The following is an 11,339-nucleotide window of genomic DNA, read 5'->3' as shown; positions in this document are numbered from 1 at the left end:
TGATTGTGTCTGCTTTCTGACTTTTTCTGGCATGTTTTTGAAGTGGCTTTTTGTTATTCTGCCTCGGCTCACTCACCTTTCTCAGCAGCCGTGGAAAACACAGCCCTGTTCTACTCTCCGCTGAGCGCTCGGATTCCATGTAAACAGCTCGCCTGCTGGCCTGACCCAGCTGAACAGGTCAGAAGGGCCTGGGCCTGTGGAGCCCTTGAAAATAAACATGTGGCATAAAGTTTCCCCATGCTCAAGGTGGAGGATGGGGTAGACACAAGAAAGCATAAGGAACTTTCTAGGCACAGGATTATTGATGGCCCAGGCAGCCCTGGAGCAGGCAAGGATAGGGACTCTCTCTTTCTATGAGCATCAGGCCTCCAAGAAAGAGGCCTTTCTGATCTCCTGTCCTGAAAACTGAAGGATAGCTGTAGAGCTGTGCTGTCCAATATGGTAGCCTCTAACCACATGTGGCTACTGAGCACTTAAGATGTGGCTGGTGTGGGGCGCCTAGGTGGTTCAGTGGGTTAAGCATCCAACTTCAGCCCAGGTCATGATCTCACGGGTCGTGGTCAAACTTGAGCCCCGCGTTGGGTTCTGTGCTGACAACTCAGAGCCCTGGAGTCTGCTTCAGATTCTCCCTCTCTCTGCCCTTCCCCTGCTCACGCTCTGACTCTCCCTCTCTCTCAAAAATAAATACTAAAAAAAAAATTTTAATTAAAAAGAAAACATGGCTAGTGTGACTAAAGAACTGATTTTTAGTTTTACTTAATTAAATTTAAATAGCTACATGAGGCTGGTGGCTGCCACGTGGGACAGTGCAACTCAACAGAAGTGGCTCTCAAAGGGGCACATTAGAATCATACGGACAAATGTAACACTCTGATGCCCGGATGCACCCCCAGGTGATTCTGATTTATTGGCAGAGGGTGTGGACCAAGCAGCAGAGTTTTGAAGGCTCCACGGGCAACTCTAATATGCAGCCAAGTCTGAGAACCTCTTGGCCCAGAAAACTTGCAGCAGCCCCTCCAACCCTAACTTCCTACATTTGATTTCGTTTCTGCAGTATTCAGAATTCGAGGACCAAGGCGTTGACTTAGGGGATCAACTCAAGCACTTGAAGATGTTTTGCCGTGCTCTGAATGTAATAGGAACATGTAGGAAATGGAGAAAATTCAGAAAAATAAAAAGGAGAAAGTTAAAATCCCCTAAAATCCCACCACCTCAAAAAAGAATTAAAACATTTGGATGTAAATCCTCCCACTTTCCCGTGGATACAGCCTTATGTTTTGTTCAAAATTGGGGCCATACCATGCCTCCTATTTTGTGATGGATTTTTGGCACTTTGCTTACTTGGTTAACACCCATTCATGTACCATCGATTGTCGTGGCTACCTGGTATTCTATCACATGTATAAACCACAACTTTTTTATCCAAATCCATATGAATATTGGTCCCATTTTTTTGCTATTGTTTAAAAAAAATCGCTAGGAACATAACAATAGCAATATCTTTATGAAAAGCCATTCACTAACCCCTTAGGAAGATGGGGGGAGGGGGAAGGAAAGAGAAAAGAAAACAATACAGTCAAGAGGCATACCAGATTCAAAGTAATTCAAATGACTCTCCTGTCAAACCTGTTTACATTCTTACCAACAGAGCATGAGGGTACTTATTTTTATGCATGCTAGCACTGGGGATTGAGTTCTCAAATTTACACAGGTTCAAAAAAAAAAAAAAAAAAAAACCACCCACAGGCAACTCACAGTGAAGTTTGGCATCCCTTTAATGAGGACTGACTATGTGCCAGTACTGCCTTAGGTATTGGAGATAAGGATGAACGGAACACCTACCTGCCCTCTGAGCACTCAGGGCAGGGAGGAATTCAAGGGCTTGGCTTTAAGTCAAGGAGAACATGGATGCTAAATACAGGTAGGAAAGCCATGCTGCGGAGCAGGGAAGAAAAGCTCGAAATTCTTCATGATGATGTGGGGAAGTCTGGTGTGGGGGTTGGGATGCATTTGAGCTGGCTCAAGACGGATGAATACAGACATCAACAGGTGGTGAGAGGTGATGGTATTTGGCAAACACCAAAAGGTGCTGGAGGCTCAGGGACTGGAAAGGTGTCACTTCCATGCTTCGGTGGCTCTCACAACTCCCTGCAATTAGGAAGCTCCCCCTTAGATCCATCATCCCACAGCCTCTTATTGACACTTAAATCCCTTCCCTCCAGCTATTCGCAATGGGAATAGGAGATGACTTGGTTGTCCACAGTCACCTTCAGAGAATTCTAGATCAATGCACTATCAAGCATGGTATGGTATGTTTTTATTTGGATTATTCACTCCTTTTTTTTTTTTTTTTTTAAGGAACACTGACATATAATGTCATTATGTCCATTTTAAAAGTGAGTCAGAGCATTCCAGGTCGCAGGGCAAAAGTCTGAGTGACTTGGATTCCCCGGGCCTCAGGCCCCGAGCCCACCCTGTACACTCTTCTTGGGATGGCCCATGCCAGCCCCGTGTAAAGAGGAAGGCAGCCAGTCCAAGTCCTGGCTCTTCCACTTAAGACCATGGGAGAATTCACTTCATCTCACTGAGCCTATAAAACATGGATTGTAGGAATCATGACCATTAGATTTGAGGGGTGGGAAAGCATTTTGCTAAAAATAACAATGAGATGAAGAACCTGTAACTCCCATCAATGTGGGCAATGGCCAAGTAAGCCAGCCTCTCGCTTTCTCTTTTTATGAGTCTCTGTGGCACACACACACACACACACACACACTTTAAACTTTAAAGTCTCAGACATACTGGCATTTCAGGAATAAGGCAAGTCCCCAAAGATGGCCTTTCTTCAGAAGCTCACGAAAAAGGAATTAAGAAACTTGCCCAACCGTGACCTGAAGCCAGAGGTATGAAGGGCATGACAGCCACAGGACCTTTGAATGTGAGATCCCCTTTTCCATCCATTGACCTACACTCCCCCTTTCCTCAGATCTGTCCTATAACGTCAGGAACAGAATGAAATTTCCCACCTGCCCCTTCTCCTTATAGCTCTGTGATACATGTCCCTGGAGAGTCCCACACATCAACACAGAACAAAAACAAAAACAACAAAGAAAAAATACCAAACCTGCCCCCTCACCGCCCCCGCCCCTCTACTATGAGTCGCCCACATGATAGGAGTTCTTTTACTCAGGTTCCAAATACTAGAAATGAAATGGCCTTTTTTTTTTTTCACTTCTGCTATTTACGCAGAAGTGCCTGCCAGTGACCTCAAGGCTAAACCCACCATATTCAAGTTTATTTTTAGATTTCTCAGCTGTAGAAATCTACAAGATGCCAAAATGAGTTCAGTGATTCAGTCAACAAGGGGAAGGAGTTGTGGGGGACCGAGCCCTGTGGAGAAACTGCTTCAGGCCAGGTACCTTCCTGGTTCTGTTTCGTGTCGTCCTTCCAGAGACAGAGGAAACTCTGTGAGCGATCGTACCTTCGCAGGTATTGAAATCGAGGTTCCAGGTAGTTACATGACTGTCAAAATCAATCAGTTCGTAGTGGAACCTGGATTCGAAATCAGGAATGACTCGAAACCCAGGGTTTTTTGTGCCAAACCCTTCCCGCCTCCCTTCTTTTCTCTTGTTCACAGCCAACTCCCACGTACCTCCTTGACCTGAGTGTTTGCACTCTCTCTGCCCTAGCTACCTGTACCTTGCCCTTTTATGCTTGGGAACGAAAATAGGGTCAACCCAGGGAAGGTTCTGGAAACATAAGGTTGTTTTTTTTTTTTCCTCCCCCCTCAAAGCAGTGGCACAGGCCTGATTCCAACCCATCCAAGTGACTGACTGCTTGCCCCATACAAATCCTGGTGTTAAGGAGAACAGAAGCGAGGTACAACTCTCTAGTAACATGGGGCACCACAGCTGAATCCAGGCTGGAATCCCGGCTTGCACCCTGGAGGCACTTACACGTCACTAAGCCTCCATTACCTTATCTATAAATTGGCAATGATATACCCACTTGTCAGGGTAGTTGGGCCCAGGTCAGATCCCAGCACATAGCTGATGTCTAAAAACTGCTCGTTCTCTTCCTCTTTTGCCTCCCGGGGAGAGGGGAACAAGGCTACCACCAGGGAGCAGAGCCCACAGGAAGCTTTGGTAACTATCTCTGAGGAAGCTGAATGGATTCCTTTAGGCCTGCCTCAAACATATGCAGGGCCCAGGCAAGAGTACCAAGCAATGGAGGCCTACATACCACATGCCCAGATATTTATGTTATAGATCAAGCCAATAAACTGTTAAACAACATAGGTTCTATCCTAGTTTGAAAATCTATGTTTCCATATTGAAAAATGTATTTTATTATGACCTAAAAGGCCGTGTTCAAATTTAGAGTTCTCAGACTCCATGGAGAGCTTCCCTCCCAGCCCTCAGCGCAGGCCTGCAGTCCACTCCCCTTTTCTCTTTCTCCACCCCTGCCTGCACATCTAAGCTATGTCTACACCACCACCTACACATACTGCCAGCCTTTGGCCACCTCGTAAACCTGGGAGTTTCTGGGTGCTGTGACTTGGAGCCTGACGCGGAAGTGGGGACACAGACCCACCACGTGCCCCTCATTTGCCCGACAGGGAGGAGGGCCATCAGAAGGCCAGAAATGGGCCTTCCTCTACCCGGATCTGCAGGAACCACTGCATGTGGTCAAGGCACTGTGTGCCTGTCCTACTAAGCAGGAATTCATGTAGTGAGCTGGCACCACGACAGTTAACCTCATCCTTCTTCTATTGTTAAACCCTAAACCTGACACTTGAAAGGAAATTATACTTTTGGCCATTTCAGTCTATTTGCAGTAATCTTTGTCTTTCTCTACCCCCAGGGCAGGAGCCAAGGAGGGGGAGATTCTGATGTGCATATGTTGATAGTTACACATAGAATCTCTTCAGCTCTATTTTTGTTCTCTGCTTAAAAAATCTTTGCTCTGAGAGCTATAGGGGATGATGAAACTGTCACATACTGTGTCTCACTTGTGGCAGTGGTTACACAACTGTATGCATTTATAAAAACCCCTAGACGTGGGCACTAAACTAGGTGAACTTTACTCTACGTAAATCATATCCCAAAAAATTATGTAATAAAAGTTCTTTCGTCAAACCACATTTTAAGAAAGGAGCAGGATTTGAAAGAGAAATATGTTCAGGCACCCAAAATAACTTCCTTCAGTGTGACATTTAGCATGAGTCAGTGTCACGAACATCTGTCACATTCATAGATGCCCAACATCTTACGGATAGCCTTTCTTTTCTGGAGGAAATTCCCTTGTTAAGGTCCTGCCGCCCCAGGAAGAAGTCAAGAACTCAAACTCCCAGGCTCCCTTGAAGCTAGGACATGAGCACGTGACCTACTCTCTGCCAATCACAAATGCAATGAAGACTGATTTCGAAGTGAGTAGGTGTGAACACCCAGACAGTAAGGGGCTTACATTTTTGCTGACGTGTTGGCAGTAGATCCACTCTGGGGCTTTCGGTGGTGGAGTGTAGAGGGGAAAGAGGATGGATGGGGGAGTTCCATTCCTTGCTCTCGGCTACTGGCTGTGAGTCCCCTTTGGGAAAGTCCTTAACTTCTCTGAGTTTCTATTTCCTCATCTGCAGAATGGGCAGCAGAATACTTACCTCACAGGATTATTGTGAGATCGAATGAGGTGATGCAGGGTCTGGCATGCCGCAGAGTCCGAATAAGTATTAGTTCCCTTCCTTCCTCAAACGGTAGGTAAGATCCTTGAAATTAATGGCCCTGCCTTACCAGCCTTCCCAGAGTACAGACCCTATGAGTTTTACTCAGAAGCCAAAGCTGACGCTAACCTGTAAGGAGCAGGGGCAGGTGGCCATGCAATTAGGTAGAGATAGGCACATTAAGCTTCCCTCCTCCACCCAAATCCTCCCTGTTGTACCAGAGTGGCCACTCTTTCATGAGCTCTAGGTGAATCCTGTTTGGGGTCAATTCAACAGAAAAACCCTTTGGTGTGACTTAACATCCACTAGTTGAACACCAAAAATATGCCAGGTGCTGTGAAATAAACATCTAAGAAATAAATAAGGTGCCACTTAGTTGTACCCTGATGGAGAAAGATGCATACATGCCTAGGATAAATATTAGACTGAGGGTGCCATCACAGCAGTGTGAACAGCATGGTGTGGGCATCAGGTGCGAATGGCATGCTGTGGGCTTGAGACATCAGAAATTCCTCAGGAGCTGAGGGCTGTTTGAGTTGAGTCTTAAATAACAAGTTAGAGTCTAACAGGGGAAGAAAGAGACTTCTCTCCTTGAGAAGTGCATAGTGCTTTGGGAGAACTCAAAGTTGGCCCAGAAAGGCTGGGTACAGGTTGGGGTTGGAGACTGAGGCCAGGGCTGGTGAATGAGCTGTGTTGAGAAGGGCTTTGCATGCACAAGAGGAGAACAAAGCAGACATGGTCTCCCTAAACAACTGTGTGAGAAGGATGGTTTCAAGACTCCTCCTGTGTTTTCTTTCTCACCAATGCTCTACTAGGATTTCCGAAATGTGCTTAAACGGAGCTTCTCTGAATGCCACAGCCCCTCCTGGAGATGATCAATGGAATCCCCAACCGTGAGGCCAGAGAGGACATCCAAGGTCATCTGGTTCAGCCCCCAGAGGAGGAAGCAAGAGAGGGGCTCCTGGAAACTTGGCGGGCCAGGCTGAGACTGGAACTCCAAACTCTCCCACCACAACAGATGGTCTTGAGCTAAACAAGCATAAAGACACTGGGCTTTCTAATAACTAACGTGTACAAACTCCAGGCACTGAGCCAGCAGCCCGCAGGTGAGAGATCACGGGCAGCTTCTTGGAATGTGCCGTGGGGACTGCTGAGTGGCTCTAGGCCCTGGGCCTGCGCCTGTTCTTATGCCCCAATTCAGGAGGGTCCTCCTGGACCAAGGAGTGGACCCTGACTGCGGTGAAGTCAGATGGGATGCAGCAGCGGCTTGTTGGGGATGTGATCCTGTGCTTTGAGAGGAGGGGCTTCAAGCTGGGTGGGGATGAAGATGCTACAGGCACCAGAGTCCTTGCCAAGCACTGTCATGACCTGCAGACGAAGCCCTTCTAATGAGCCCTCCTCAGCTGCGTGAGCTCCGGCTGGTGGCAGCCATGGTCTGGGAAGGCCTCGACGTGGTCTGGTCCTCAAGGGCCCTGATAGGACACAGTGACTCAGCAGAGACTGCCCCCGACACCATCAGAGGGGACTTCAGCATCCACATCAGCCACACCAGTGACTCCATGGAGGGGGCCCAGACGGAGATCCAGCTATGGTTCCAGAGCAGTGACCTGGTGGATTGGGCAGACGAAGGCAACCAAAGCAGCATTTACCCAGCCTGAGCCCTCAGGCTGCCCTCAGCCGCCCCATCAGCCACCCAGGATCAACTACCTCTGTCAACAAGAACTCGAGCCCACATCCATGGTCCACCTATCTGCTCCAGACCACCTCCTTGTCCACCTTCTGCCCCACTGCAGCCCAGGGGGGTTGAGCAACCAAACTTTATGCACCGTTAAGTATCCTAAGCCAGCAAGAACTCGGACCAAATCCTCTCTGTACCAAAGTGCCAGAAAACCTTTGGGGTGTCTCCAAAAGTGTGTAGTGTGACCTCCCTTCCCCGAGAGGAGGTGGACATTAAAATTCAGTGTGTCATGCACAGAGGTGGATCATTTATTATTTTCTGCCATGTCTGAGGTAACGATGAAGACTTTATGGAAAGTTGTAAGAGTCTGAGAGTAGAAATAAAGCTTACCCTCTCACACACCTTAATTAACTAACGAACTAACATATACAGACTCCATTGTGAAATATGTAGGATTAGCCTAATGGTGGGCTGGGTCTGGGGGGTGGGGAGTTGGCACTGTGGATTTCTCACCCATCACTTGCCTTAAGATCAACCTCACTATTTCCGGCCCCTGCTTTCACCACAGAGGCTATTTTAGCCCGAGTTTCCAGTCGCCCTCACCACCTCCCCGAGATAAAGGTCACTGCAGAAGTCATCACCAGGTTCTCACTAAGGAACAAAAAGAGCCAAGGGGATTCTGGGCAGCCCTCCGCCACACACAGGGGCTCTGGCACGGAGCTGTTGGGGCAGTTGGCATAGTGTGGCCATCCCTTCTCCCCACGGGCTGAAACTAGAACGGCATGAGGTTTCTCTGAGCAATTCTAGAACAACTGCTCCCTTGCTTTCCCTTTCACCTTTCCTCAGACCCCCATCCTCACCTGCCCCCACTCCTCCCCTCACAGAGCTTGGCGACGTGAAAAACACAGACCTATAAACTCTTCCTCTCGGCACTAAACCCAGGTGGCAAAACAGGAAGCATCTTCTTGTTAAGGCAAACCCATTGTGTTCTCCGTGCACGCGTGTCCCGACAAGCAGCAGGAAACCGCCACCGGGCCGTGGCAACAGGTGTCAGGGTGACCTGAAGCCTCCTGCTAGCCTGTGCCTGGCCCTCCTTCCCTTTCTTCCTCCTGGACAGCTGCGTCCTTCCTCCTGCAGCCTGACAGCTCTTCACCTCATACCTCTTGCTCCTGCCCTTCGTGGTGGCCCAAGGCCTGATACAGACCTGAAAAGGCCCTAAACCCTAAAAAGATTATAGCCGCTCTCCAAATGTAATCTGTAACACTGACCAGCCAACACACACACACACACACACACACACACACACACGCTGGAATTAAGAGAGCTGCTTCTTTAGATTTTTGGGTTACAAAATTCTAGGTAAGTTCAAAGCAGAACATTTCTCAAATTTGGGGCGTCCCTGTCTGGTTGGAGCCCTAAATCTAACTAACCAAGTTACCCAGCACTGACGGAGGCCCACTCTGCTTGGCTTCACATGGGAGTAGATTGTTCCCAAGTAAACTAAAACAGGGATTGGAGCTGGGGGAGGGCTAAGAGATATGATCGTGGATTTGATCTACTTGCCCAGAGGGACTGGAAGCCAGAGGACACTCGGGAGAGTCAGGAAATTGGTGCTTTGACCAGGGCTCCAGCTGCAGGAAAGGCAGGACTGAGTTTCTGCAGATCTGGCTCCCTCCAAGGGACTCTGGGCATGCTTCCTTCTGGTAGGTCTCTCCAGATCAGACTTTCTAGAGAAGATCTCTGTTCTTTCTTGCCCTTTTCAAGACTCGCCCTGTTCTTTCTGATGGTAATGGGGGGGGGGGGGTGAGTTTATGGTAAGCCAAGTTATTCCTTTGTATTTATTTTTTTTTATTTTTTATGTTTTCCACTTTTACTGAGACATAATGGACATAACAAACACTGTATTAAGTTCAAGGTACACAGCACAATGACTTTGATTTACACATATTGTGAAATGATTGCCACAGTTTGTTAACATCTATCATCTCGTAGATACAAAAAGAAATGAAAAAAATTTTTTCTGGTGATAAGACCTCTTAAGATTTACTCTCTTAGGAACTTTCAACTATACTGCCCGTCAGGGTTGCCTACAGTGACCATGTTTCCTACCACACTCCTGCTCAGTCTTTACTACTCCTGAACTCTTCCCACCTTGTCTTGTGGTCTCATGTTTCAGCTGACCCCTCAGCTTGACAAAGATAAATGTGTTTTTATTAACATTTTTGAGATTTCAGCGAAGAGGGAAAATCCAGACTTTTAAATACTGTTTTCAGACATGCCTTTGGTATATTTTAATTTCTTCTGGATTTTGTACTCAGCCAATATCATCTATTCTGCATGTCCTGTATAATATACCTGAGTAGACCAGTTAGTCTAACCTAGGCCTTTAAAAACTAATCTTGAAAAATCAGTATTTTCCCAGTTTGTCGTCAGAATTAGCACATGGACCACGTTTCACTTGAGAAAACTTGATGGATCAGATCAGTAGATAGTATATCACTCTTTACAAAGTCTAGCAGCCTACCTTCTTAACTGAAAAGCACAACTCTAACCAATTGATTCCGAAAAACGAGTTCATCAAAAGGATACAAGGTGGGTCTGAGAATTGGTAAGAAACAGCAAGACCACGTTCAGGGCTTTGCAGACAGAGACAACTCAGCTAAGGTATATTCTTACATATATATGGGTGGTTGAACTGAATAACTACAAAAGTTTCTTGCAGATCCTGCTCCCTGCTCCTTCTTAGAAACCTTTGCTCATGGGCAGGACTTCCCCAAAAGCAGCACGCACATCCTCGGAGAATAGGACAGGGTGCAGAAAGTGTAGTATGAGGGCATCTTTTCCAGGCAAGGAGGGGGACAGCCAGGACCTGTCTTTCATGCATGTCAGGTCATGCCTAGCGTCAGTCTGGCATGATGGGAAAAGCCCCTTAGCTTGGAATCAAAGGTCAAGTCACTTTCTCTCTTGGAAGTCTCAGTTTTCTTAATCAGAAAACTGAAACGTAGCAGAGTAGCCCTGGAGGTTACATGGATAAGATATAAGAATGTGCTTAGAAATATGCAAGCTCCATGCATATGCAGAGACTTATTACTTCCCATTAGTTGGCATGCTCTTTGGTCATTAGTTGACTATGGTTTATCGGGCCTTCAAGTCCTAGCACTTGACTCAACACCTGGCTGAGTAGGGGCTCAGTAAATGGATGCCAGGTGAATGGATGGAAGGACAAATGGACGAGCAGAGTCGTGAGGAACAGTCAACTCTAAGAAATGCTTTGCACACCATCTATTGACACATCACAACAGCAGAGAGAGATTCATTCGCTCCAAAGATACAGCGAAAGCAAAAGATGTCTCACGTGCCAAACACAACTTACCCATCGCTCAGGTAACAAAGGCCAGAAACCTGACCCACAGGCTACGTGTTCCCTGCAAGAAGGCCAAGTTAAACAGTGTGGGGTTCTCCCTGTGTCCTGAACTCCCAAACTGAGAGATGCTGAGAAAGTAAGCAACATGTTCAAGGTCTGCTGGGCGACACTTCTGGTCTTGGCACTCGTTACTGACCACTCACCACTACCTTCCTTCCTTCCCCTGGGTCACTCTGACTCCTCTTTGATGGCACTTTTTTCATGGCCTTCCTGATTCCCTTCCTGTGTGCTCTAGTGGCTTCCTGGGCTTGCCCCACCCCTACTCCATTCGTTCCTACAACATTGTACTATATTTTGTCTTCCATTATTTTTAAAATATTCTGAAATATTTAAATATATAAAGGTATAACGAATAATACAATCATATTCCTAGATACCTCTCCATTTGCAACCTCTTCCCTTCCCATATTGAGTTTAATGTATGCCTTGTCATGCACATTTTTGTACTTTCAGTGCTTATGGGTTAACTGCCTCTTTATTTTTCCATCTTCCCCACTATTATGGAATAAATGTTTGTGTGT

At 46.9% G+C, this 11,339-nt stretch overlaps 1 pseudogene; it reads left to right on the top strand.

Annotated features, from left to right (window-relative positions):
• Window positions 1-2,834: 2,834 nt before the first annotated feature.
• LOC123602917 lies at window positions 2,835-7,870 on the top strand (annotated as a pseudogene).
• The last annotated feature ends 3,469 nt before the right edge of the window (window positions 7,871-11,339 follow it).

Source organism: Leopardus geoffroyi, chromosome E1 (genome assembly GCF_018350155.1).
Source record: "Leopardus geoffroyi isolate Oge1 chromosome E1, O.geoffroyi_Oge1_pat1.0, whole genome shotgun sequence".
Classification (NCBI taxonomy): domain Eukaryota; kingdom Metazoa; phylum Chordata; class Mammalia; order Carnivora; family Felidae; genus Leopardus; species Leopardus geoffroyi.
Note: the sequence above shows the minus strand (reverse complement) of the source record. Positions and strands in the feature narration are given on the sequence as shown.